At 37.6% G+C, this 27,565-nt stretch overlaps 1 long non-coding RNA gene across 2 annotated transcripts; it reads right to left on the bottom strand.

The window, feature by feature from the left end:
• Positions 1 to 8,253: 8,253 nt before the first annotated feature.
• Positions 8,254 to 10,808, bottom strand: LOC128132993 (uncharacterized). 2 transcript variants are annotated; one of them, XR_008231186.1, is made up of 3 exons: positions 10,611 to 10,808; positions 9,806 to 10,468; positions 8,254 to 9,680 (listed from the first exon to the last, which is right to left on the bottom strand). It is a non-coding gene; the product is annotated as an uncharacterized LOC128132993 (long non-coding RNA). The 2 variants fall into 2 exon arrangements; XR_008231185.1 differs by having other exon boundaries at positions 8,254 to 9,937; positions 10,255 to 10,468.
• Between the last annotated feature and the right edge of the window lie 16,757 nt (positions 10,809 to 27,565).

The following is a 27,565-nucleotide window of genomic DNA, read 5'->3' as shown; positions in this document are numbered from 1 at the left end:
GGTGAGTTTCCTCACTATGTTTAGGGGTTCGAAGGCACCGATGTTGGCCCATGGTTTGTTATGTAGGGTTCTAGATGTCTGCGTGAATCTTGCGTGTGTATGTGCTTGTATGCTTACTAGGCAGGGCTTGATGGTTATTCTGTATGCTAGTATTTGGTTATGCATATATGATTTGTATGTGGGCAGGGCCCGTTATGCGAGTTTGGGCGGACCCGTTATACTTATTGGGCGGGGCCCGATGATTGTATGGTATGCTATTATCTTTGTGATTTTCACATGTGTTTGTATGTTTATATGATTATATATTTTATATGTTTACTGGGCGGGGCCTGATGACTAACATATTTTTATACCGAGATGGGCTCGATGTCGGGCGGGGCCCGATGTCGAGGAGGTCCCGATGACAAGGCGGGGCTCATTATGTGTTTATTTGTGTATGTATGGTATGTGGTATTTTGGGGAACTCACTAAGCTTTGTGCTTATGGTTTTCAGTTTATGTTTCAGGTACTTCCAGATCTAAAGGAAAGTGCTCAGGATGATTGCAGAGCACTCACCACCTCATTCTGCATTTTATTGATTTACTTTGATGTGATGTGATGATTGATACATTTGTTTTAATTGGATTTTTATGATGATGTTTTTGGGATACTAGTTTAATTAATTTAAAAATGAAATTTTTGGGACGTTACAACAGGTAATCATACAAATCTACCAATCTAACAGGTCACTACAACATAGCAAGATCCTATTCACAAGGATACATAACACAATCTAGAAGGTAACTGGATTGATCACAGATTCGAACACTGGCTCTACATGTCAGCTATACAACAAACACGGACCAAGTCTCAATCTATAGCTCAAAATGTTCCATTTGACCTAAAGTCAAAGTTAATCAAAGTCAATGGTCAATGGTCAAAAAGTCAAAATCTATTTCCAGTCAAACTACGCCCAACGTAATAGCTCTACACCTTGCGTAGAGCCAAAGGTTGCAACGGCGGGGGAAATCAGGGCTACGCCCCACCTAAAAGGATTTACGTCCTATATAAACCTCTCATGCCCTAACTTAATTATTAAGCCCTTAATATAAACCAACAACTCTTGTAACTACTAGATCTCTATCTTATAAACGTCTTAATGGATATAGTATCTGACTTTATCCATTTGCATGCATATCAAGAGCACAAAATCATAACCTAGGTTAAAAAAAGTCACTCAATGCTCGAGAACTCATGATGGATGGATGAGAGTGACCAAGCTCTCATTTTTATGAATTAACAACCCTAAAAATGTCTGGAAATGATACTCCAATGGTCTGGAGTAGCTCTTACTCATATACACCATGGATATGGGGACAAAAGCATGAATCTCTTAGCATAACTAGATCTATTCATAAAATGACATCAATGTGGGAACTTTATACCTTCTGAAGATGGTTGAGTGGATGAAACTTCTGGATCTATGTTGATTTGAGCTCCCAAGTGGTTCCACAATCTTCTTTTTCCTTCAAAAGTGAACACAAAACACTCTTAAGGCTCAAAAATCACAAATGGGGATTAGTGTTTCTAAGGAGGCTGTTTGGGAGGATGGAGGCTGAGGATGGAAGGACCTCAAAGGAGTTAGATCCTTTAAATAATGCTAAAAACCCCAAGATTAGGGTTTTGGTTTTGGGCAGCTATGCATTGCGTAACTAAACCTATGCCCTGCATAGGGCAATCATACCCCGTGTCCAAGTTTCCCTCCTACGCGTTGCGTAGGAGGCTACCTTACACCTCGAGTAGGACCAAAACTCCCACATTAGACATGAAATTAAATGAAGAAAATACCTGCAATCATATCTTTGGATTTAAGTTAAACAAGGGATATATTAGACTTTATCATGTTTATGATTTCATGATCAGGATGAGAGAAAATAGGCATAATAGCATAGCCTGAATACTAGAATTATCAACATTGGAATTGTTAGCGACCAAAGATAAGTCAGTGTCATCTACTATTACCTGGTGAGAAGAATCCACTTGTCGTTGATGATTAGACCCAGTAATTAGAGGTCTATCTCTAACTGATACGACACGCCATCATTTAGCTATTGTAATTCTGTTTTTGAAATCGGGTCACGTGTATAGGACCAACTAGGGTATTGATCATGGTCTAAAAGATATCTTAGAATCTCATAAAGGTCCTTGAACTAGCTTGATTAAGATCGAAACCTATCTAATCGAAAGTGGTGTCTATTTTAAGTTGTAAAACAAATGTCCTGGAAAGAATAACCACTAGTAGGGATGTAGATGGAGTTTCGCTTAGTAAAGAGAGTTAGCAAGTCCATCACGGGCACTACCCGACTTATTTTGGTATTGCATATAAGTAAAACTTTTTATGTGGCCATCTAGACAAGTGAAACGATCCTTGCTGTCGAAGTTTACTATTAGATAGGAATTCCATCGGTATGGCATTAGAACAGGTCCCTCGTTGACTCCTTCATTTTTCTTACTGATTCAGTATACTCTAACAATACCCTCGGTACAATATTGATGATCTCACTAACTGGAAACGCTTGGCCCAACATTGGATTTGTTTGAAAACAATACGACCAATGTGGTGTTCATTCAATCAAAGCTTTTATGCCCTAGCACTAATGTTAGTCTACGAATACGTAAGTGAAGGCTTGGATTATATGCTCAACTCAAGCAAGAAGAAGATAAAAAGTCAAGCCTATTGAATGGTGACAGACGGAGTGGAGGTCTAAAAGTCAGAAGAGAACATTGTGCAAAGGGCGTGTGACAACAACACACTATTGTTCCTTTTTCAAAGATAGGTGGTAAAGGCACAGAATACGATATCCGATAAACTATGCCACTTTTCTTACAATCACTAAAGACTCAACTGCGAAGAATGAAAGAGTTGGGCACTCGACCACACCGTGTCTCTTTCTTGTTGCGAATGACTATACTTCCACTGCCAAACAAAACTAGTAATAAAGATATGGAATCTGCTTTTACCATAACTACTTTACTCCCAGGCATCACTTGAAGTTTAAGCATAAGGACTTGGGCCTTACCTGAATACAAGCACTCGTATGATTGATTCAATAAATAGGAGCTATCTTGTTCCGAAGAGAGTAAGGAGTTAAGTACCGTGGATGTAGGCTAGAAGAGCAATCTGTATCATATACAGGACAATCTAGAATCCATATCTTGAATAGGAGTAAATGTGCATGGCCAATTCCATCTTTCCGCTGAAGGCGAATCGAATACCAGTACTCAAAGAAGAACAAAACTTTACGACAACTTTTTCCATACACGTTCACTTGCATCACATACACAAGTGCTCTTTGAATCATGCAACAAGGTCACCAATAACACGACTTCTCCCATTTAAGTTATCTTAGCCCCCAACCATGCTATTTAGTAATCTTAGAAAAATGGCAGCGTATGGTACAACTAGTATTGAAAGTTGGTCGCCTTTGGAAGCGTTCGCTGGTAACCAAAACACTTCTTTCTTCGTTCATGGTTCGATATTTTGGTGTCCTAGGCGTAGAGGAACCACACCAATCCATCCCGAACTTGGTGTTTAAACTCTACTTTGGTGGCGATACTATAGGAGAGGTCTTGAGGAAAAATAACTCAATTCTAGGATGATAAACAACTTGCATACCTCCCACTCTTCATATTTTTTCAATATGAAAAATGAAAAATAAAATCAAAAGGTCATCTTATTCAAAACCCTGAGTATGACATCTCTTATGTCCCGCTTCACATATCAGGTGTTATAATCCCCCCTCCAACTTGGAACTAGATTCCGTCCTCGAAATCCTCGGATACAAAAAGATCCTGACAGTGCTCATTTATCTCCGCCTCAGGCTCCTAGGTCCACTTAGAACCCTTTTTATGCTACCACTGAACATTGACCAAAGGTATCACCTTGTTGGCCAAAGCCATCGTATTCCTATCCTGGATTGCAACTGGTCTCTCTACATAGTTCAGAAACTCATCGAATTGAATGTCGTCCAATGGAACCACCACCGAATCGTCAGTCATACACTTCTGAAGCTGAGAAACATGGAAGATGATGTGAATCTAACTAAGCTCTTCAGGCATATCCATTTGGTAGGCCACCTTGCTTACCCTGGCTACTAATCGAAATGGTCCAATAAATCAGGGACCCAACTTGCCCTTCTCCTGAAGCGTATCACACCCTTCCAAGGAAATACTTTCAACAAAACCATATCTACGACCTGGAACTCTAACTCGTATCGTTGTTTATTAGCATAACTCTTCTGTCGGTTGTGAGTGAGGACCTGAGTATACCTGGGAACAAGAGGACAAACTGAAGAACAAGTACCCTCACTTGTTCAAAGGAATCCCTATGATAAGATAAAATTTCTAAAATGAGGTGAGAATGTGACCACCAAGAAAATTTCCGTCACCAACCACCGTTACGATATAGTAGGGAAAGATAAATGTTATATCTTAAATTGTAATGTTTGTTTTTATGAGTAAATATAATCAAATATGCTATTATATTTAGGAATAATTTTACGTTTAGATCAAAAAAACAAGCGTCCACAAAGTTATACCGTCTTTTAAAACGGTTAATATATTCAGAAAGTACTCGTCGACATGATTCCAAGGATATAAAATTGGTAAAAATCCGACTCCAGTTGGAGGAGTTATGATTTTTGTAAAAAGTAAAACTAACCGCGCAAATAATTCTTATGACATCGAAAAGGTATATATAGAATGGTTAAGTTTTGACAAAAGTTATAAAAAAGGGAATCGTAGTACTACTCAAGATAAGAACTTTAGAAAAAAGAATGCCGAAAACTGAATCTATGAGTGATATATGATTTTTGTAAACTCATTATTTTTATCACATATATAAAGAGGGTAAAGATCGGAGCTTGTATGCGTAAGATATGGATTTTTTCAAAATCCTTTTTGTGTGCGCGAGGTGCGTACCATTATGCGGCGTGCACTTGACACCAAATTCGAACAAATTGCGAGTGACTTGACCCATGGAGAGAATGACATGGGTCGTCTGCTCATGATCCCGAACCACTTGTGATCGCTATACTGAAAACAAACAGAAATACATTAGAAAATGCACAATTCATATTAATGCATCACTAAATTCTCGGAGTTCATGGCTTCCTTGATATGCGTACGGGTCTTGTGTTGTGACAACCAAGAAAATTTTCGTGACGAACCACTGTTAAGATATAGTAGGGAAAGATATATGTAATAGATTAAAATTGTAATGTTTGATTTTATGCGGAAATATAATCAAATATGTTGTAATATTTAGAAATAATTTGACGTTTAGACCAAAAAATAAGCATCCAAAAGGTTGTACCATCTTTTAAAATGGTTAATATATTCGAAAAGTAGTCGTTAACGTGATTCAATAAGGATATAAAATTGGTAAAAAGTTGAATTCAATTGGAGGAGTTATGATTTTTATAAAAAGTATAATCAACCGCGTAAATAATTATTAGGACGTCGAAACAGTATATAGAGATTGGTTAAATTTTGACTAAAGTTATAAAAAGGAGAATCATAGTACTCCTCGAGATAAGAAACATAGGAAAAAGAACGCCGAAAACTGGATCTGTATGAAAGAGATATGATTTTTATAAAATCATTCATTTTTACCCCCGTTAGGAAAAAAGATGAAAGTCAAAACTAACCAAAACAACCTAAAAGAAACTTGTAGTACTAGTTGAGATCACCGCATAGATATAAATAGTGTAAATATTGGTGCTCGTACACATAAGATTTGGAATTTTCAAAATCCTTTTTGTGCGTGCGAGGTGCGCGCCATTGCGCGGTGTGCACCTGACACCGAATTCGATCAGATTGTGAGTGACATGGCCCACGGAGATAGTGACACATGACGACTCCCGGATAGAGCCATAATGATCATGAGCAATGCACGCACATCGAAACCCCAACAATAAGTTATAGGGTATGCAACCTTACTCTGCATCCCTCCAATTTCGACTCTCTCTCACTCTCTTTTGAGCTGTTGAGGTGCTCCAGAGTCCCGAGCCTGAATCAAACCCACACCAGCGGTATCACGAGGTTGAGGGTGAGTTTCACGGTCCTACTTTTACAATTTTAAATGATTTTTCGTTGGGTGGGGATGGGAAGGGGGGGGGGGAACACATGTTTTTCAAACTACTTTATAAAAATATATTAGTAGTTTATATATGTAAATATGAAATCATATGATAATAAGCTGGTAGAAACTATGCCTAGTATTAAGCAATGATATTATTCCTAACCGTTATGTTACCCGATATATTAGGAAAAGATTATACCTATTTGTTATGTTGGCCGATTTCTTAGGATAACTTACTACCTAGAAGTAATGTTGGCCAAGTTTTAGGATAGGCATTGTAAGTAGCTGTTACTTTGGCCTAATATCCTATTATCTAATTAATATATATATATATATATATATATATATATATATATATATATATATATATATATATATATATATATATATATATATATAATGTGATAATTATGGAATAAAACATAAAAATAGGCAATATAGTTAACTGTATCATAACCTATCAAAGAAAATCTATAAAAGATAATTGTTATATATAGGATTAAGTATATATATATATATACTAGCCATTTGCCCGCGCCAAGCGACGAGTGTAAATTATGTTTTCGGAATTTAGATTTGGGCAAATGCTATAAAAATCCTTAAGTTTGCAAGTTGTCATTAGCTTTACCTAAAGTCGTATTGTAGGTCCATTTATGTCTCAAATATGAAACTTTTTTTTTTTTTTCAGTTTTACCCATTTTGCAAATTTTTCCATTAAAACTGAAAATTTCTGTCAATCTTAAGGATTTTAATGAACCATAAAATCAAACTTTAGGGCTTTTATGAAACAGAAAAATGATAAAATCTAATTTTTTCCTGCCAAACGTAAGTGTTTTAATAAACCATAGGGTAAAAGTGAAAAAAAGTTGCAAACATCCAGTTTTAATGAACCTAAAATATGCAAAATGATAAAACCGACAAAAAGTTGTAAACTTAAGGGTTTTTATTTCATTATCTCTTTAGTTTATAGTAACATATGCATCATCTTCGTTGTTAGGAAGCAACTAGTTTTTCATTGGGAAGCAGCTAGTTGGTAAGTGGATTTGATTTATTCCTTCACCATCTATAGCTCTCACTCATTGGTTATAACAAAGAGGGACAATATAGGCAAGAAGTAGGAACACTTGATGAGTGATGATGCATAAAAGAATCAATACTTCATATTACTTTTTCCTATTATGTAGCAATCTTATGAAGCTTAACCATGAGCACTGTCATAGCCATCACGACACTTGATGGCATCTTCAGCATCATATGATCGTTCAAACTATAAAAAAGATTAGATACTATGTGAGTAATAAAGTAAATGAAAAGTAGTAATGTAAAGCTTACCTAAAAAAAAGCATAACCTCATACTTGTATGGATATTCTAGTTTTGAAAAGATGGTAAAAACTCTCAACCTCACATTTTTAACATAAAAGTAGCAAAGACCATTACACAGATTATCAGAAAGCTCCAGATACTTATTGAAGTAGCTTCAAATGACAACCTACCTTCCCATTTTTTGAGTGAATGCTACTTAGACCATTTAAACTCGGCTAAACCTTTCATAATTTTGTAAAAGTTGATCCCAAGATCATGTTTGGTGACCACAAATATGGTTTTAAAATACAAAAAGAAAAACAAAAGTGTTTGCAATTAAATCTTTGAAACTTAATGATAATAATAATAATAATAATAATAATAATAATAATAATAATAATAGCACATAAAAAATATTGGGGAGACTCCTTATGATTCAATTTCACTTGGCCATTTTTTAACATTATTAGAACTCGTTGGGTTGTCATGCTATAAACCATCTAATAACATTAAAAATCATATTAATTAGTGGTAAATCCCCTAAAATGTTAGGTATCATAGTTTAAGTAAAGTTTTTGAGTATTTTGATAAATATCTAAGATGCCCTTCAATGTGAGACAAATAAATGAATCAAATGGAACATTTAGGGGAATGGAATAAATACGCTAATGGAATAAATCATCACATAGACTAATTCTCATTTCAATGATAAGGGTAAAATTTGGTAAATATGAATCAATATGAATCTCCATTATCGAATGTTTACAAGAACAGGAAAAAGAAAATATACAACAAAATTAGGCTAAAGACTTGTAATACAAATTTTTTTTTAACAAAATGAAAATAATGAGAAACATAAAGAGTAGAAAAAGAGAAACGAACCCTAATATATATGTGTTTGGTGTTAAAACAAACATATAAATACATTTGTTAACAAACTCTTAATTGTTGTGTTCGAGATTTCTTGGCAAGTACAATGCTAACAACTCCTAGACTACATCATTAAAGTTTAAGAAATAAAGCATGATCTAACTCTAACTATAGTCCCAAAATGCCAACTTGTGAAAAGGAAAAGTGTGCAACACTTGATGCTGCTCCAAACCCAAGGGTAAAATCGAAAATGTTTTTAAGTTGAGGTGTATAACAGTCCAGCAACACTTCAGCCTTCTCCCATACACCTATATGTAAGAGATAGTACTTCTTCCTGACCAAGTTAATTCTGAAATTAGCCCATCCAAACCTAGTTTTTCAAGCGAATAACTAGATACATGTCAACCTTCCACAAAATTAGCCAATAAAACATAGATATTTCCTATAAACTAAGAGATGTCAACTACAACCAACTCTTAAAGCATGTTTACCCAGTAAACAAACACACATACAAACATACACACACACACACCAAACTCACCCTGCGGTAGATAACATATTACCAAAAAGACCATAGATAAACCCACCCACACTTTTAAGGGACTCAAAAGAAAACATAACCACGTAGATCAATTCAACAGTAACCCTTGATCTCTATTCTTTAACCACACGACCTCTGTATCTTTTAGCAAAAGATTGAAATAAACCAAAGAAAGCAGGAAAAAAAAAAGAAAATTGTTGTATCTTTTACCAAAAGGTTGATATAAACCATAAAATTAGAAAAAAATTAAAATGAAATTGCTAGCAAGGGTAGGGAGGTACACTTATTATCTTTCAATGCTTCTACGGGGCAAGAATCATGCAATTCACCACCCATTATTAGCTTTCCCAATCAAATTAAGATCATCATTAATGGTCCAAACCTTAATAGGAAATAATAAAATAAATTTAGTAGGTAAGTCCACAAATACATGGCAACATCATTAATGAAAACATGAACAAATAAAAGAAGTAGAAGAAACAAAAGTTGAAACTCATGGTGGGATTTGAAATCCTTACAAAGTCAAACCCAAACTTCATTATATAAACAATCTGCCAAACATGAATATTCATATCATATTTATGCTAGATCAATGAAAATAAACAAAGGTGCATTCAGTACATATAAAACTATGCCTTATTCTTCCAGGAGCATAAACATTCATGTCTGGAATAAGATATCAATTTATGTTGAATGCAATCAAGAAAGAAATAACATATATCGTTATTGATTAACATTTATGACGGAACCAAGAGCCTTCATACCTGACCCATGTGGTCTTTGATGTTGTTTTCATTTGGGTTGTCGAGTCAACCAGAATCTCAAGCATCATCCAACTTAATACCCTTTTGCCAAAATATGATCATAAGTTGAAAGTTGATTATAAATGCAAAGTTAAAAAATTATAGACAACACCAGTGAATACCAGTGAAACCCTTTTATAAAGTAAGTGGTAGTGAAACTTAATTACCTGAAAAAGGAAAATGTACTTTCCCTTGCAAAACCTAAATGCAGTCAGTAGATGAATAAATAGTCTATAAGATGGTTCACCAATTTAAAGACCCGACTCAAGCTTCTAGTTGGAGAAATAGGATCAATTGACCTAAAATTATAACAAATAAATGACATTATTTTAGCATTTTAGGCTAAACAAAATACAATAGTAACATATCAGATGCCTATTGTCATTCAATAATGCTTGTTGGAGAAAATGAAATAAAGTTAGACATGAAATATGTTAAAGCAACAATAGTGGTTCTTCTCGTGTAATGTTTTTTTTATCTCAAATATTAACATAAAAATTATTCAAAAGCCTTTCGTTGCATTGACAAAACCACATAGCGTATATGAAAAATATTGTCTAATACATCACCGATTCAATTAGAAAAAAGTAAATTAAGAATTTTTTTTACTTAATACCTAAAATCAAAGTTTCTTTTTGTTTCGATTGTAATGAGATATAGAGTGGCAGTGATGGTGGCTATAACATTTAAGGTTTCGAAGGAGAAAGATTTGAGAGAATGGTGGTCGTGTTGGTTCTGCATCATAGTCGGATCTCACCAGAACCCTAGAAATTTCTGGCGGTGGTCGATTTCTGCAGTGGAAGGGTGGCTTCACTTCGTTCATTTCCAATCTTCAATCAGAGAAAACATGAAGAACTAAATGAAATCCACAACCAATATAGAAAATCGAAACGTGCACGAACCCAAAATCGAAATGAAACTTAAATATATCAACATAGGGATAGAAAACGTAAATTGCTTTAGGGACCATACCTGGTACTACCGAATAGGGGAGCGATGTTGGTGCAGGATGTAGGTGGTGACCTGCGTAAAGTTTTCCTGCAGCAGATAGAGACAAAGAAAAGAGAGCATGAGAGTTCAATAAAAACTTACTCTGGGTTTCAAAACAAAGAACTAAACCAGGTACTCCGAATTGAGTACATAACATCGAGATAAGGAAAGTATAGGGGAATGGAGCCGTTATATGAGCCTCAAAATTGGGATTTCAAATTTGAATTTCATATATTAACATGACTGATTCAGTTGGAAGAAAATGAGCATAACCTTATCTTTTCCTTTGACATTTTGATTTGTTTTGACCAGATAAGATTTTATTGCATAAAAGGTAAGTTCATATTGCATTTAACCATGTACCTCTTAAAATTCAGCAAAACATGGTAAATGCTTATTAAGGTGTATATATATATATATATATATATATATATATATATATATATATATATATATATATATATATATATATATATGAAAATTATGATATCAAAGATAGATTAAGTAAGGAAAAAAGATAAAATGATAATCATACTTAATATTGAATAAACACGCATTAGTGAGCTGTTATTATTCATCTTATACCTTGATTAAATTCGGCTAAACTCCAAACCTATAATTCTTAAGCATGCGAGAGCAAGAAAGACATGTATAGACCTAAACGGGGCTGACACCCCCACCTATGATTGCTGGTTACAATCCCGACATGATAACTTTCTTTAGTATACAAGTAATATTTTTCGACATCCGATTAAGCGTCGTGTTGGGGTATTTATCAGTCCACAACGTTCATTATAAGGGCTCATGGTAATGATGTTCGAAAAATCTTAAATTTAATCTGCCTAGAGGGACGCCTTCAAGTTGTTTTATGATTCGATTTAAAAGTATTCGATAAAAACTATAAAAGTTTAGGATATGTATTATGTCCTAAAAAGATTTTTAAAAGAAAAAGAAATCCAAATTAAATAAAAACCTGTGAACTCACCAACTTTATGTTAACTTTTTAAAAATACATGTACTCCCAGGAAGATGAATGTGGATAGTAGCTATGGACGGAAGGAAGTCATCAAGGAAGTTGTTGAAAGTCGTTTCTGTTCGTCTTATGCTTAGTTATGAATAGGATGTGTGCTTTAATTCCAAACAATGTAACCCTAAAGTAATTTATAATAAATAAAAGTAACGTTTGTGTTATACTTTTGTGTATTTTTCAATATACCTGCCACCGTGATCCAATGTCCCTACGTCGCACAGACCGGCGTTTCCGCCGCCGGCGAGGAGTATGACATGTGCTTTCAGCAGTATGGGCGCATACTACCTTCCACACATACCCGTATTTTTGTGAAGGATCATCACGAGCCACCCGACTACAAAAACCCAAGCAATTAGAAGGCATCTTTCTAGGCAATTTAAATCGATCATGAAATTTCTACTAACCCTGCACCCGCTTGTGTATGCTAATCGTACATAACTCTAGATTTGATAGATAGTCAAATAGTTGATTCTACCCTAAGCCCATAACCAGGAAGAGGAAATAAGGCTAAATCAAACATTCTCAGACTATAGAATCTTAATTATGTATAACCGTGATGCACACACTAAGAAACCACAATAATAGTCAGTTCCATATAGCATACCAAGAAGTTCTCATTGGCTATCATGCATCATAAATCAGACAATTTTAACATGCAATTCTTGAAGATACGTAGCCTACAAGCTAGCATGCAGTTCTATCACATCATCGATACCACATCCTCTCCATCGATTTTAGAGTTAATTTTTTTAAAAATATTTTACAGATCCATAGTTTATGTATGGAATCACACAAGTGTGTTGGATTAGTGTCTAAGTCCATAACTATATTTGGTATGTACTTGACCCGAGAGTAGCATGGTCCATTTGGGTTGCATGACACCAGAACAATCTGAAGGATGGATAATTGAGAAGAGGTTATTTATGATTTATTAATATATTATAAGTTATAATATATTAATATGAAATCATATTATTTAATTAGTATTGATCAAGAATTAGTTTGGAATTGATTTTGTGATCGAAAGAGACTAATTAAAGATATGGGGATTGATTATGTAAATCATTCATTCTTATAATGTGGGCTTGTGATTCATAGTTCCTTATGTTGGGCTAAAACCATGTGGTAACCAATGGATGATCCATGGAGGTTTAAAACCATGAAGCATGAGGAATATGGAAGGTCATGCACATTAGGGTTTTCATGGTGTAACCCTAATTAAGCCACACTATATAAGAACCCCTCTAGCTCATGAAATTAGCACTAGTGGAACCACAAGAGGGCAAGCTGATTTTATGAGTGCAAGTGACATCTTCTCAAGTTCATCCATTTGTTGGTGGTGTTGTGTGATTCCATTAGAGGTGCAACACTTGGGCCACTAAGTTCTTAAAGGTCCAAGGCTTTCACTACACTAAAAGGTATGTCATCTAACTTGTATTTCATGTTGTTTATACTCCATTATGTGCTAGTTAGGATGATGCTTTGGAATATTGAATGTATACATGTATAATTGAGAAAACATAGATCCAAAACATCTAGGGTTGCATGTACACCATATGAGTGTTAGAATATATGCTCAAAACCCTTCAAAGTGTTCATCCAATTCTCTCAGACCAGGGCTAAGATACCAACTTGTAACATTCCAAAAACCACGATAAATTTTTTTATTTTTATAAAAATTATTCCACAACCATAAGATAGAAATCCCATGTTTCAACACAAAACAATAGAATCAAAGTATCAAACTCCCTCAAAACATAATCAATCAGAAGCATGCGTACGATCACGCCTTCGCCTTTCCTCGATCATCTGATGTATCTGAAACCGTGAAACCAACCACTATAAGCAAAAGCGTATTGATTTTCCCCAATATAACCTACACAACACATAAATAATGCATGCATATAAGGCCATCAAAACAAGGCTGGATCACTAGTTGAGCCTTCAACAATAAGCTAGACCGCTCCCGAGCCTACAACGTAAGCTGGACTGCTCCCTTGGGCCTACAATGTCAATTGGTGCGCCCGGGTATCTTGGCCTTCAACACAAAGTCGGACCACCTCAATCTAACCACATAGTGTTGACATATGCAACCAATAATCAATAACAAACAATACAAGTAATCATACAAGTCTACCAATTTTCCAGGTCAATACAACATTGCAGTATCCTATACACATGGATACATAACACACTCTAGTGGGACGAGCTTGGTGCCTTCGACCCACGGGTATTGTAAGAGAACTCACCTCGTAGTCTTGAAGGCAGTTGAACTGATCACAAATCCAAACAACGGATCTACAGGTCATCTATACAACAAACATGGACCAAGTCTCAATCTACAACTCAAAATGTTCCATTTGACCTAAAGTTAAACTTGGACAAAGTCAACGGTCAACGTTCAAAACGTCAAAAGTTAATTTCTAGTCAAACTACGCCTAGTGTAACAGCTCTACGCCTTGCATAAGGCCTAAGGTGGCAACGATGGGGGAAATCAGGGCTACGCCCCGCCTAAAGGGATTACCGCCCTATCTAAACCTCTAATTCTCTAACTTAATTATTAAACCCTTAATACAGACCAACAACTCATGTAACTTCTTGATCTCGATCTTATAAACATCTTAATGGATAAAGTCTCTGAATTAATCCATTTACATGCATATCAAGGTCACAAAATCATAACCTTGGTTCAAAAATTCACTAAATGCTCAAGAAATCATGTGTTGATGGATGAGAGTGACCAAGCTTTCAATTTTGTGATTTAACAACCCTAAAAACGTCTGGAAGTGATATTTCAATGGTCTAGAGTGGATTTTACTCATATACACCATTGATATGGGGACAAAAGCATGAAACTCTTAGCATAACTAGATCTAATCATAAATGACATCAAGGTGGGAACTCTATACCTTCTGGAGATGGTTGAGTGGATGAAACTTCTGGATCTATGTTGACTTGAGCTCCCAAGTGGTTCCACAATCTTCTTCTTCTTTTAAAAGTGAACACAAAATGTAACATCCGAAATCAAGGTATTTTCCTTTAATATTGGAAACCCTAAGTTTTTGGTCTTGTGTCCTATTTAAACCCTCTTTTGACCTTGGGGCCTAATTTTTATCAGCCTCCATTGCCTTTCAACGTCCCTAGAAACCCTAATTTCCATTGGAAGTGAGTTTAAGCATGGTATGTCAAAAGGAAGCCATTTTGGGTGTATTTGTAAGGAGAAGAGTTTGTGGTGAAATCCTTGGATGTTGTAACGCTTCTAGATCCAGAATCTTCATCATTTTAGGAAGCTTATGGAGGTATAAATTTCATACCTTGCTCATCTATTATTTAGATCTCCTCTTGAGCTTGTTTTGGTATTTTTGGTCCCTTTTGGAAGGTCTTGACGAGTTAAGGACGTTTGAGATGCCAAAACTTTTAGATCTAGACGTTTAGTGGCCCCTTTCAGCTTAAAGGTGAAAACTTTATGGTGTTTGTGACCTCCATGTAAGCATTAAGTCATTTATTATGCTCTTTGGGCTTTTGGGCTTCATCAAGCCATGCATGCACATAAAGTTTGCAACTTTACGTGATTAACCACTTCAAGGAGGTTAGATATGGGTATTAGAGAAAGTGTCTTAACCAAATAAGAGCTAAAATGCAAAGTTGGCAAGATTGAGGAGTACGTTGGGCGTATAGGCCTATATGCGCAGCGTATAGGCCCTTAAGCATGTACACTTATCGTACAAGCTGAGTACGCCCCATGTACTCAACAATAGGTTGCGTTAATTGGGCCTTCGGTGGTGGGCTTTATTTTTGGACCCTAGGAGTTTAGAGTTGTATTGTGGGCCTTCGCCTGGCTAGGGTAGGTAGGCAAGTCTCCTTTGAGGGCTTCTAGTGTCATGGATTGGGCCTTTTGGGCCATTATCATAAATGGGCCGAATATGGTTGGGCCCATTGAAAGTAAAATGCTTTTGGGTCTTTCTTGGGTTTGTATTATGATTTTAATTAGGGTATTTTGTATATCTATACAATGTAATATCTTTTAGAGTTTGGTAGCTAATCAGTTATTATTTTCAGCAGACCGAGGTGAGTGCCTTCACGGTATGACGTGTCGAAGGCACCAAGGTTGGCCCATTATCTGTTTATCCAATGTGCAAGTTATGGTGTGTTACATGTTATGATTGGATTGAATTACCCCCCTCCCCCCCAAAGGTGGGGCCCAATATGATATGTGCCACACCTCGAAGGCAGGATGGCGGAAACGTTCCGGGGTGGAGGACGTCATGTTTAGCATCACAACCATTATACAATAGCAATCATAATAACACAACCATTATAATGAATATATATATATATATATATATATATATATATATATATATATATATATATATATATATATATATATATATATATATATATATATATATATATATATATATATATATATGAAAAATCTTTGCATCAGTCTGAAACTTGTTTTAATTACACCAAAAGTATGTAGAATGTAAAACTGTGACTCTTATTGCTCCGACACCTCTAAATCCAAGAAGTACCTGTCTACTGATTCCCTGAGAATACAAGCGGTTTGAAAGAATATCAGCATAAAACTGGTGAGTTCATAAGCATTTAGGTTTGCTGGAAAATGTTCTTTGATTCTTTTGAAAAGTGTACCTCAATAAAATCCCATATTTTCTTATGAAAAGTAGTGTTGAAAGAGTATCTATTAGTAGAAAATGAATCATCAGTTTTAGAAATGTCGGTGTTATCCTGGGAAAAATCCCATATTTTCTCTAAAAACCGGTTATCCGTCCTAGAGGTAGAGATGCAAGTTTAGAAATCCCTGATTACTATCAGTGTATTTATGAAAGTAGTTTTATTACTCAAAATAAAACAATGAAGAGTAGAGTCCGTAAACCAAACTTAGTTTATACTTATTTGTGAGTCGTATAACCATGCTTCATATGACTGAGAGACCTTTACAACGTTCTTCAGGCGTTAAGCTAAATGACATTTGTTCACCCCATACATGCGTGCCTAACTGTAGCTAGCAGTTCAGGTGTGGGATTGTCAGTACCGAATAGATCTATTCACAAATCTCACGCTCTCCCCCCTGAAGGCTCTGGTTATACTAAAAGGATTTATCCTTGTACACCTAAGGGTACAGTATTGAAGTAGAGCCTCACAATTATGTATAATCTAGTTTAGAAGCTAGAGACAGTATAAAATAGTATTTATCCTTGAATAAATGTACTTTATACTCCTGAGAAATTATACAACATAACTAAATCTACCATAGTTTATACATATTCATCCATCAAATCTGATTTGGTAGAAACTGCCTAGAGGGTTATCTTAAGCTATACCCATTATAGTTTATTATAGTTGATATGGAAAATGCTTTGTAAAAACCTTTCTGAAAGCTATGATGTTATATTTCTAAATTTAAAGTTTCCCTTATGCTCAACATATTACAAAAAGGGATAAAATATCCGAATATGTTATTAAACATAGAAATCATTGGACTGTATTAATAAGTTTAAAACTTAATAAAATACTTTGGGTTTGACTTGTATTCCCCCCCTGAAAACATTAAAAACACGAAAAATGTAGGAGTATGATCTCTCCTCGGGTTAGTGGTTTAATTGAAGGATTGATACAGAAAGCTGGGTGTTCAAGTGAAGCCTTGAACACGATTTGACCCTAATTAACACGTAATGACACATAAAAGAGTCAAATGAAGGTATTTCACCACTAGATGTGATGAAAAACCACTCTAGAGAATTGGAACTACTTGCACTTAGTGTGTGTGTGTGATCGCACACAGGAGTGTGCTGCCGCACACAAGGAGTTTGCTGCTGCACAAGGGTGTTTGCGGCCGTACACAGGTGTGTGCGGTCGTGCACTCCACATAAGGATGTCTAAAATGTCGAATCCAAGGTGTAATAATGCTAGGGTCATATCTATCTTGAGTATGGACGTCAAACTCTCACTTTGGAGGGTGTTTTAAGAGTGTGAGGCCACCTTAAAGGGGGTGTGTGGCTGCACTCACTTCCAAACACAAAAAACATGACGAATATTGCACACTTATGGCTTAGATAGAGTGGTCTTTCATGGATATCAAATTAGAGGATGAATTACTCACGTTCGTGAAGCTTTGGAGGGTTTGTGGTTGAAGAAGCTTGAGAGAAATGGTGTTGTGTGCTGCCATGATGTTAAAGGAATGAAAGGAAAGGGGTCTACCCTTTATATAGGGGTGGGTGTGCTGCCTAGAAGTGAGTGTGTGGCCAAGGTGTGGGTGTGCAGCCGCAAACCCATGTGTACGACCGCACACTCCTCCTAGAGGTGTGTATTATCCGGTTTTCTCACTATACGACATGCTGACTCATTCCTAACCTCAACCTTAGTAATACTCAAGCTTAGAAGACTTAAATGAACCCTTTAACAGTACAAGAAATAAACAAAACAAGTTGAATAATTATTGAACACTTAAATGAACCCTTTACCAGTACAAGAAAGAAATTTCGGGTTGTCACATCATCCCCCCGTTAGGGGGAATTTCGTCCCGAAATTCAAGTATAAAGTACAAATCATGAACTTGGAAAGAGGTGAGGGTACTTCTTCTTCATTGAATCGTCACGCTCCCAAGTGAATTCAGGACCTCGCTTGGCATTCCAACGAACCTTCACTATCGGGATGCGGCTCTGCTTCGTACGCTTGACTTCCTGATCCATGATTTCAACAGGTTCCTCCACAAAGTGTAGACCTTTGCCCAACTCGATCTCATCAAGAGGAATCACAAATGTCTCATCGGACAGACACTTCTTTAGGTTTGACACGTGGAAGACAGGATGGATGTTGCTGAGCTCTCGTGGTAACTGGAGTTTGTATGCCACGGGACCGATCCTAGTATGGATCTCGAATGTTCCAAGGTACCTTGGGTTCAACTTTCCACATTTTCCAAAATGTATCATGCCTTTCCAGGGTGAGAACTTCAGAAGGACACGGTCACCAACTTGGAATTCCAAGGCTTTTCGTCTCTTATCGGCGTAGCTCTTTTGTCTATCTCGCGAGGCTTTCAGTCGTTCCCGGATTTGTATGATCCTTTCGGTTGTCTCTCGGATGATTTCAGGACTAGCGAGAGCACTCTCGGGGACCTGACCCCCGGCTAGCTGCGTATCACCCACTTCAGCCCAGTACAGAGGGGATCTGCACTTGCGGCCATAGAGGGCTTCAAACGGCGCAACCTTGATGCTGGTATGGTAGCTGTTGTTGTAAGAAAAGTCGAACAGAGGAAGATGAGCGTCCCATGACATGCCAAAGTCAATGACACATGCTCTAAACATATCTTCCAATGTCTGAATTATCCTCTCACTCTGTCCATCTGATTGTGGATGATTAGCCGTGCTCATATCCAACTTAGTTCCAAGAGCCTTCTGTAGCAATTGCCAAAATATTGAGGTGAACCTGCTATCTCGGTCGGAGATAATTGATATAGGTACCCCGTGAAGGCAAACTATCTCTCGAATGTAGATCTGCGTGAGTCTCTCCATTTTGCATTTTTCTTTGATTGGCAGGAAGTGGGCAAATTTTGTCAACCGATCGACAATTACCCAGATGGCGTCGTGCCCACTCGGAGATCTGGGTAATTTAGTGATAAAACATGTTGTTATCTTTCCCACTTCCACTCAGGTATTTCTGGCTGCAGAAGTAAACTTGAGGGCTTTTGATACTCCACCTTCACCTTGGAGCAAGTCAAGCACTTGCCCACGAAGGTTGCAATTTCCGTTTTCATGTTTGGTCACCCATAGAGTTGTTTGAGATCCAGATACATCTTATCTGAACCTGGGTGAACGGAGTATCTTGTCTTGTGAGCCTCATTCATGAAAACCTCTCTATACCCGCCGTACTTTGGGGTCTAGATCCAATGCATGAAATAGTACACTCCGTCTCCTTTGACCTCTAAGTTCTTGTCCATTCCCGCAATGCTTCATCCGTCAATTTCTTTGGTTTCAAGGCTTCTAGCTGAGCCTCTTTGATTTGTGCGGATAGATGGGAATGTATGGTCATTGTTAGCGCTTTCACCTTATGCCCTGAATACTCCTTTTGGCTGAGGGCGTCTGCTACCACATTCGCCTTGCTGGGATGGTAGTGAATTTCACACTCGTAATCACTGAGCAACTCTACCCATCTTCGTTGTCTCATGTTTAACTCCTTCTGATCAAAGATGTGCTTCAAGCTCTTATGGTAGGTGAAGATAGTGCACTTGGTTCCATAAAGGTAGTGTCTCCAGATTTTTTATGCAAAGACCACTTCTCCCAACTCTAGATTGTGAATTGTGTAATTTACCTCGTGTGTTTTCAACTGCCTCGAGGCATAGGCGATAACCTATCCTCGTTGCATGAGCACATAGCCTAGGCCATGATTGGATGCATCACAATAGACAACGAAGTCTTCCTTCCCTTTGGGCAGGGAAAAGATAGGTGCGCTGCACATGGCCTGCTTCAGTGTTTGAAATGTGGTGTCTTGCTTGACTCCCCAACTAAATTTTACACCTTTCTGTGTCAAGGTAGTTAAAGGCTTAGCGATTCTGGAGAAGTTCTGGATGAACCTGCGATAATAGCTTGCGAGACCCAAGAATTGCTGGATTTTTGTGGGTGTCTTTGGTACAGAAAATTCTCAATCACCTTGATTTTGGAAGGGTCCACGTGTATGCCTTCCTCGCTAACCACGTGACCGAGAAAAGTTACCTTGCTTATCCAAAACTCACACTTTGAAAATTTTGCATATAGCTTCTCCGCCCTTAATGTTTCCAGCACCGCCTCAAGTGTTGTTTATGATCATTCTCACTTCGCGAATAGACAAGTATATCGTTGATGAAACAATTAAGAGCTTGTCTAATAAACGACGGCACACCCGATTCATCAGGTCTATGAATATTGTCGGCGCGTTAGTTAGACCAAAGGGCATTACTACAAACTCGTAGTCTCCGTAGCGAGTTCGGAATGCTGTCTTGGGCACATCATTCTTGTGAACCCGCAACTGATGATACCCTGACCTTAGATCTATCTTCGAATAGTAACTGGCTCCCTGAAGTTGATCAAAGAGATCGTCGATTCTGGGTAAGGGATAGCGGTTTTTGATGGTTAGCTTGTTCAGCTCTCGGTAGTCAATGCAAATCCGGAAAGATCCATCTTTCTTCTTTACGAATAGGATCGGATCTCCCCAAGGTGAGGAACTTTGCCTTATGAATCCCTTGCCGATCAACTCGTTGAGCTGGCTGGATAACTCTTGCATTTCCTCCGTTGATAAGCGATAAGGAGATTTAGCTATAGGGGTAGCTCCAGGGATTAAGTCGATGTGAAACTCGACTTGGCGCTCGAGAGGAATTCCTGGGAGGTCTTTGGGAAAGACATTGGGAAAGTTAAAGACTTCGGGGATGCTCTCGAGGTCTTTAACTTTTTGTGCTTCATCAATAACATGAGCTAGGAATGCATGGCATACCTTCCGCAAATACTTCTGAGCTTTGATGTAAGAAATGATACGAAGGTTGAAACTGAGTTTATCGCCGTAAATAGTGAGGGCTTTACCAGAGGGAAGATTGATGCGGATAGCTTTCTTGTAACATAGGATATCAGCATGATTGGGGCTTAACCAATCCATGCCGATTATGACATCAAATCTTTTTATGGAGACTGGCATTAGGTCGATAGGAAAGGAATGATTGTTGATGTGTGTAAAACCAACTAGTTTTAATCCTACTAACTTAAACACAAAGACAAACACACGAAAGGCAGTGTACCTATCGATTAGCAGTTTAGTTCAGGTAAGTAGAGTATCGAACACAGGGAACGGTAAACAACTAAAATAAATGCTAATATTATCTAAATAAAACAAGTAATAGAAAATGGGTATTCTCTAGTTTTACAAGACTAGAAACTTACTAACTATTACTTAGACTAAGAACTAGAAAAGCAAAGATTCAACTAAATTCAATGACGAAGGGAACTTTTGTTTAGTTCAACTCGATTGATCCTATGGTTGATATTATGGTAATAGTGCAATGGGTTAATTCTTCTATTGCCTACCGATTCAATTGATTAGTTTCACGTTCGCTGCACTAATCCTTAGAGAACAAACTAACTCAAACAGTGGCCAGTTATCTAATTTAATTTAATTCACTAGGTTATTTATTCGGGTTAACTTAGACTTGTAATAGTTAACTAATTTGGTCCTTTAGTTAACCTCTTGTTGATGGTCATCACACAAGCTCACACGTGAATTTACCTATTTTTATTATTAATTCTAGTTTCATGTTCATTAATCCTAGACATATGATAAAGTGGTCACATAAAGATATGAGGTTAACAACTAAGATATGTTCATGCAGCTTAATTATCTTCCTATTAACAGAAAAATAGTTATCATTCACACATAAGGTTCTTTAACAAGATAGAATCAACAAAATCACCAATATTAAATCAATCCTACCATAAAATCAAACCATAATCACAAAATCATCTATCCTAAACAGAAGTTATGAGTTTTTAGCTCATATCTAAAGCAAATAAAAAACTAAAAACATAATCTAATGATTGAAACATGGTTTATGCAAAAGATTAAGATAAAAGTAGTGTGTTAGTGCCTTTGATCTTCTTCCAATTTGATATCTAGGTTGAAATCTCGAAAACCACAACTTCTAAGAACCCTTCTGGCCTCCAAAAATCGTCCTAAACTTCCCCCATTCGTTAAGGTTCGAATGAGAAGCGTTTCTATATATATTTTATGAAAACAGGGGCTACTCGGCGAGTCCAGTGACCTACTCGCCGAGTGCTTCACTTAAAATCCCGTGTACGACAAGGCACAGTCAAGAATCGCAAAACCTCTGACCAACTCGGCGAGTTTATGACCTACTCACCGAGTCCGTTTGGAATCAGCATTTTATCAAAACACAAAAGTCGTCCGTAATTGTATCTAGTTTTCAGAAGATTTTGAATCTCGTCAATCGGAGTTACGGTTCATGAGATATGGCCAAAACACTGACGAGGGGTCAAGCTGTCCAGCAACATCCTTCTTTCTTCAAAATCCAAGATCCAAGCGTCCAATCGCCAATTCCGCTTCCTTTTCCATCCGAGCATGTAATTGTTGCTGAAAAATGAAATTATAAACTAATTAAACACCTTTTGTTCATTAAATGAGACAAAAACAACATAAAGTATTAAGATAATGCATGAATTTTATAACTAAATATGCCCATATCTTGTCTAGAGTAAGAGTACATCCTATAAATATGTCGTTAGTGCTCTCTTTCTTTCCGTTAGCCATCTCAACTGTGAATGATTCGGTTAAAGGTTGAGATTTACATTTGATTAGGTGTTTGAATGCATGACTTAACAAAACTCCTCTCCGCACCTGAATCGAAAAGAATGCATGCATAAGAGTTGTCAAGGAGGAACGTACCTGTAACAATGGTAGGATCAGCGACCGCTTCCTCCTAGCCAATCACCAGCACCCTTCCTGTATTTCCGCCTGTTGCCGTCTTGGGGCAGTTTCTTTTGAAGTGTCCAACTTCCCCACATCCATAGCAGGCTTGGCTAGCACCTGCTCCAGGAGTCGGATTAGTTGGTTGGACTGGTGCCCTGCAGTATCGTGGCGTGTGTACCTTCCTTCCACAGTTGTTGCAGTTCAAATCACGGAAGGGTCCGTGAAGATGAAAGGTACACTTGTTGCACATAGGTAGTTTCCCTGAATAACCACCAGTAGGAGCTTGGGTGGTTGGAGCAGCAGTTGGAGCAACAGCAGGAGTAGTAGGTGTTGGATTAGGTGTCTAAGCCCATAACTATAATTGGTATGTATTTGAATTGATAGCAGCACAGTCCTTTTGGGTTGCCCTCAAACCTAGCAACCAGACAAGGAAATTATAAAAAGAGAGATATTAATTTATTATAAGATTAATAAATTAATATAAATGAATTTATTAATATGTTAAAAGATTAATATATTAATAAGAAATCATTTTGTTTAATTAATTGTTAGCCAGAAATTAATTAGAATTAATTTTGGGGTTAAAAGAATTAATTATAAGGTGCAGGGACTAGTTTGCAATTATCTAATAGTTGAGTGGAAGGCTCTAGAACCCCCTTGGATAAGGGTGGACAAAATCTTTAGGGGAAACCCTAATAATTTCGTCCATAGGGGCTTGGATAAGGCCCTTGGGTTTGCTTAGGCCCTAAGCAAAGGATAACTAGGGTTTCCCCTAAACCCTAGATCCCTCAGCTATATAAGGAGCCTCCTGGTTCATGTTTTGGCCACTCTTTTCTTTTGAAGAAACCCTAAGAGTCGAAATTTTGCATACTCCCTCTCCCCTCTCTCCTCTACTTTCCTTCTTGCTAGTTTGGGTGTGATTCCATTAGAGGCATTACACTTGTGGTGCTAAGCTTCCAAGAAGATCAAGATCAAGATCAAGGGAATTATCAATTGTTTACTATAACAATTGAAAGGTATGTAATTACTAAACCCTAGTTTGTAAATTTCGATTATAGCCTCTCTCCTCTAGGGTTCTTGTTTTGCAATTCAAAGTTGTATGTTCAATAGATAAAACATAGATCCAAAGTAGGTTGCATGTGAACTTAGGAATTGTTTTCTAGTTTATTTGTTTTACCTATAACCCATCAGTAGGAGTGTGGACTACCACTGTTTGTTGCTTCTTGGAGGGCTCTTGAGGAGACTGGCCCTTGCGTTTGTTCCAAAATTTCTTCTTCTTCTCACCACTCTCCTTTTGTGGCTCGGCGACCACTGATGCCTCATCTAGATCGACTCCATGATCGATCAGAGTCTGCGCCTGATCCTTGGCCCTTTCAAATGTAGCCGGTCTAGTAGCCATGACATTTCCTTTGGTTGGTTGTGTCAGTCCCCAAATGTACCTCTCGATTTTCTTGCTTTCCGGAGTGACCATTCCCGGATAGAGGAGAGCCAGATCACAGAATCTAGCAGTGTAGGTAGCGATGTCGGAACCCTTCATCTTCAAATTCCAGAGTTCGTGCTCCAACTTTTGTACTTCGCCCCTCGGGTAGTATTCCGCAAGCATGAGTTCCTCCAGTCTTTCCCAACCCATGACATTAGCCACTGGCAGGGTTAGGGTTTTGACTTGACCATTCCACCAGGTCAAAGCTCTGTCGGTGAAGGTGCAGGCGGTGAACTTCACCCAGTTGGCTTCGGAACAGGCGCAAATTTCGAAGATGGATTTGATCTTCTTGAACCATTGAGTCAAGGCGATAACACCTCCATTTCCGTCGAAGGACTTGGGTTTTGCGGTCATGATGTCCTTGTAGAAACACTCCTTTTGATGTCCCTGACTTCTTTCTTGCTGTTGGGGGTCGGTTCCACCTCCAGCCCCACCAGAGTTCACTTGTGTCATTGCTGCAGTTACAGCGGCAGTAACTGCTGCCTGGAACATGACGTGATCGAACTGAGGAGGTGGTGGTGGTGGTGGAGTGTCGTTGTTTCTTCTGATGGGTCTTGGTCGGGGATGCATCTTTTTTTTCTAGAAACACTCAGGAAGAAGAGGATGGTAAGTACTCAAGATATATGTGACATCCCCAAAATCTCGGCCAGAAAAGACCGATTTTCATTTATGCTTTTAAATATTTTCAGAGTAAATCCTTTTGATTTGAAAGAGTTGCGGAATTTGTTCCCAAAAACAAAACATGATAAAACATTGTTTAACGAAGCATTTCATAAAAGAAATGTATTTTCATTATAATCAAAACTCGGGGTGTCATGTTCCGATACAGACCAATAAGCATAAACGAATACATTACAAGTCATATAACAAATATAAACATATGCAGACTTGTAAACAAAACAACTTGATGGTTCATCCATCTCATGCCCTTCCGCCACTACCTGTAATACAATTTAAAACTGAGTGGGTCAGGCTTGGGAGCCTGGTGAGCATATAGGGTTTTCAACCCACAATAAATATCATATTTAATTTTCACCAACCAAGAATAACCCAATTACCCATTCCCGTTATTCTCACTTTAATGTCCCTAAAACAACTAACATAAGGGACCTAGTCTAAGAATATTTCATCGGGGTGACAACACATGCTTCGGGGGTACCTCAGCAATATAAGTCAAATAAGGCAACCATGAGGGGGATGGAGTACAGCGAATGAACACCCAAGTTCATTAACACCTACAGGTGGCGAACCTGCTAATGTTTCCACAAGACTGTCTAGAATAGCCAGTGGTCGTCATCTAAACTCCGCTAGATGACTCAATCAAACAACAACGAGGCCTCTCATCTGTTTATTACACACCAACGGTCTACCCATGTTCTACCCAACATATTAGTAGATAAAAATATACATTTGTATACATAGTTTAAAGAAAACCTGTATAGCATGCTTTAATCAACACATATATCACATAACAGATGAGGCACACACACATAACACATATCTCATAAAGAAATAAGCAGATCTATAAGATAGAAGAGAGTGAATACTCATTCACACATAACACAACCAAATATATACACATAGCACGTATTTTTATATAAAATACTTCGTATTATTGTATTAGAAGAAAATAACTACACACTCACTTGATCAGAAGATGATCCGACAGCACTACGGCTTATAGAAATAGTATTCCTCAGCAGATCTGGAAGATCTCCTCGAAAATCGAACTTCTCGCGGGCAGAGCTTCGACTCGGGAACCGCACTTTTCGGGATCTTCGGGATCTCGGGACTTGCCTCGGGGCTAGAGTATGATACCGGGACTTCGGGATAGCTTCGGCACGAAAAACGATGCAGAAGACTAGAGAGAAGAGAAGAAAATGAACAAGACATAAGGCTGTCTTCGGATCCTTTATATAGAGGCTGGAGCCTCGGAGTACGCGGGGCGTACTGCGTTACGCCGGGCGTACTGCCCAAAACGTCATTGCTTACATATCCGAAGTGCTCGAGTGCGAGTGTCGACATCCCTCGGAGTACGCGGGGCGTACTCGAGTACGCGGGGCGTACCTCGGATCAGATCGGTGACTCCTTCGGATAATGCTTCCGAATTTTGATTTAAATATAAATACAAAATGATTAATAAACTTCGGAAATTCATAACTTCTTCATACGAACTCCGTTTTCGACGTTCTTTATATCCACGCGAAGGTGAGACTACGCTCTACGGCTTTCGTTTAGACTCCGTCGGCTAATTTTGACTTTATTTTTATTAATTATTTTTAATAGGCCGGGACAGAAACTTTCGTTATAAATTCATAACTTCTTCGTTTGACGTCCGTTCTCGCCTAACTTTTTATCGTTTCAATACCAACAATGAGATCTTCGATTCTCATTTAGATTGCTTCGGCTAACAACCGCTCGATCTCAAATCGAGTAAAACAGGCTGTATACCGCTAAGCCGGAACTTCGATAAATCATAACTTCCTCATACGAAGTCAGACTTGGGCGTTCTATATATATTCGGAAACCTCGTTTCAAATACTACAACACTAACCAAAGATATTAAGCTTATTTTACACTTAAATTTTGACGCTTATTTTATTCTTAATTAATCAAACCACATAATTAAGCAATTAAGCAAATAACACATAATACTCAAATAATACATTATTATTTTTTCAAAACGGGTTACAAAGGTTAACCTAGACTATTACATTGCTACAAATGGCAAGCCCGGAAACACAGGCGTTACAATATATGAAACAAGATATATCTCATCCTGATAATAAAAGTCTTCTACCAAGCGATAAGCATAGAAAGTTTACGAATGCAAGTAAGTTATCGCTTAAGAAGGAAGTGGTAGAAACACTTGGAGTGAATCTATATACTGAATGTGGCTCTAGCAAAAATACTCCTATAGTATTTTATGTTGAATGTTTTTGTTCTTGGTAAGTTTAAGGC

The sequence above is a fragment of the Lactuca sativa genome, chromosome 3 (genome assembly GCF_002870075.4).
Source record: "Lactuca sativa cultivar Salinas chromosome 3, Lsat_Salinas_v11, whole genome shotgun sequence".
Taxonomy (NCBI): domain Eukaryota; kingdom Viridiplantae; phylum Streptophyta; class Magnoliopsida; order Asterales; family Asteraceae; genus Lactuca; species Lactuca sativa.
The sequence above is the reverse complement of the archived record's forward strand: the minus strand, read 5'-3'. Positions and strand labels throughout refer to the sequence as shown.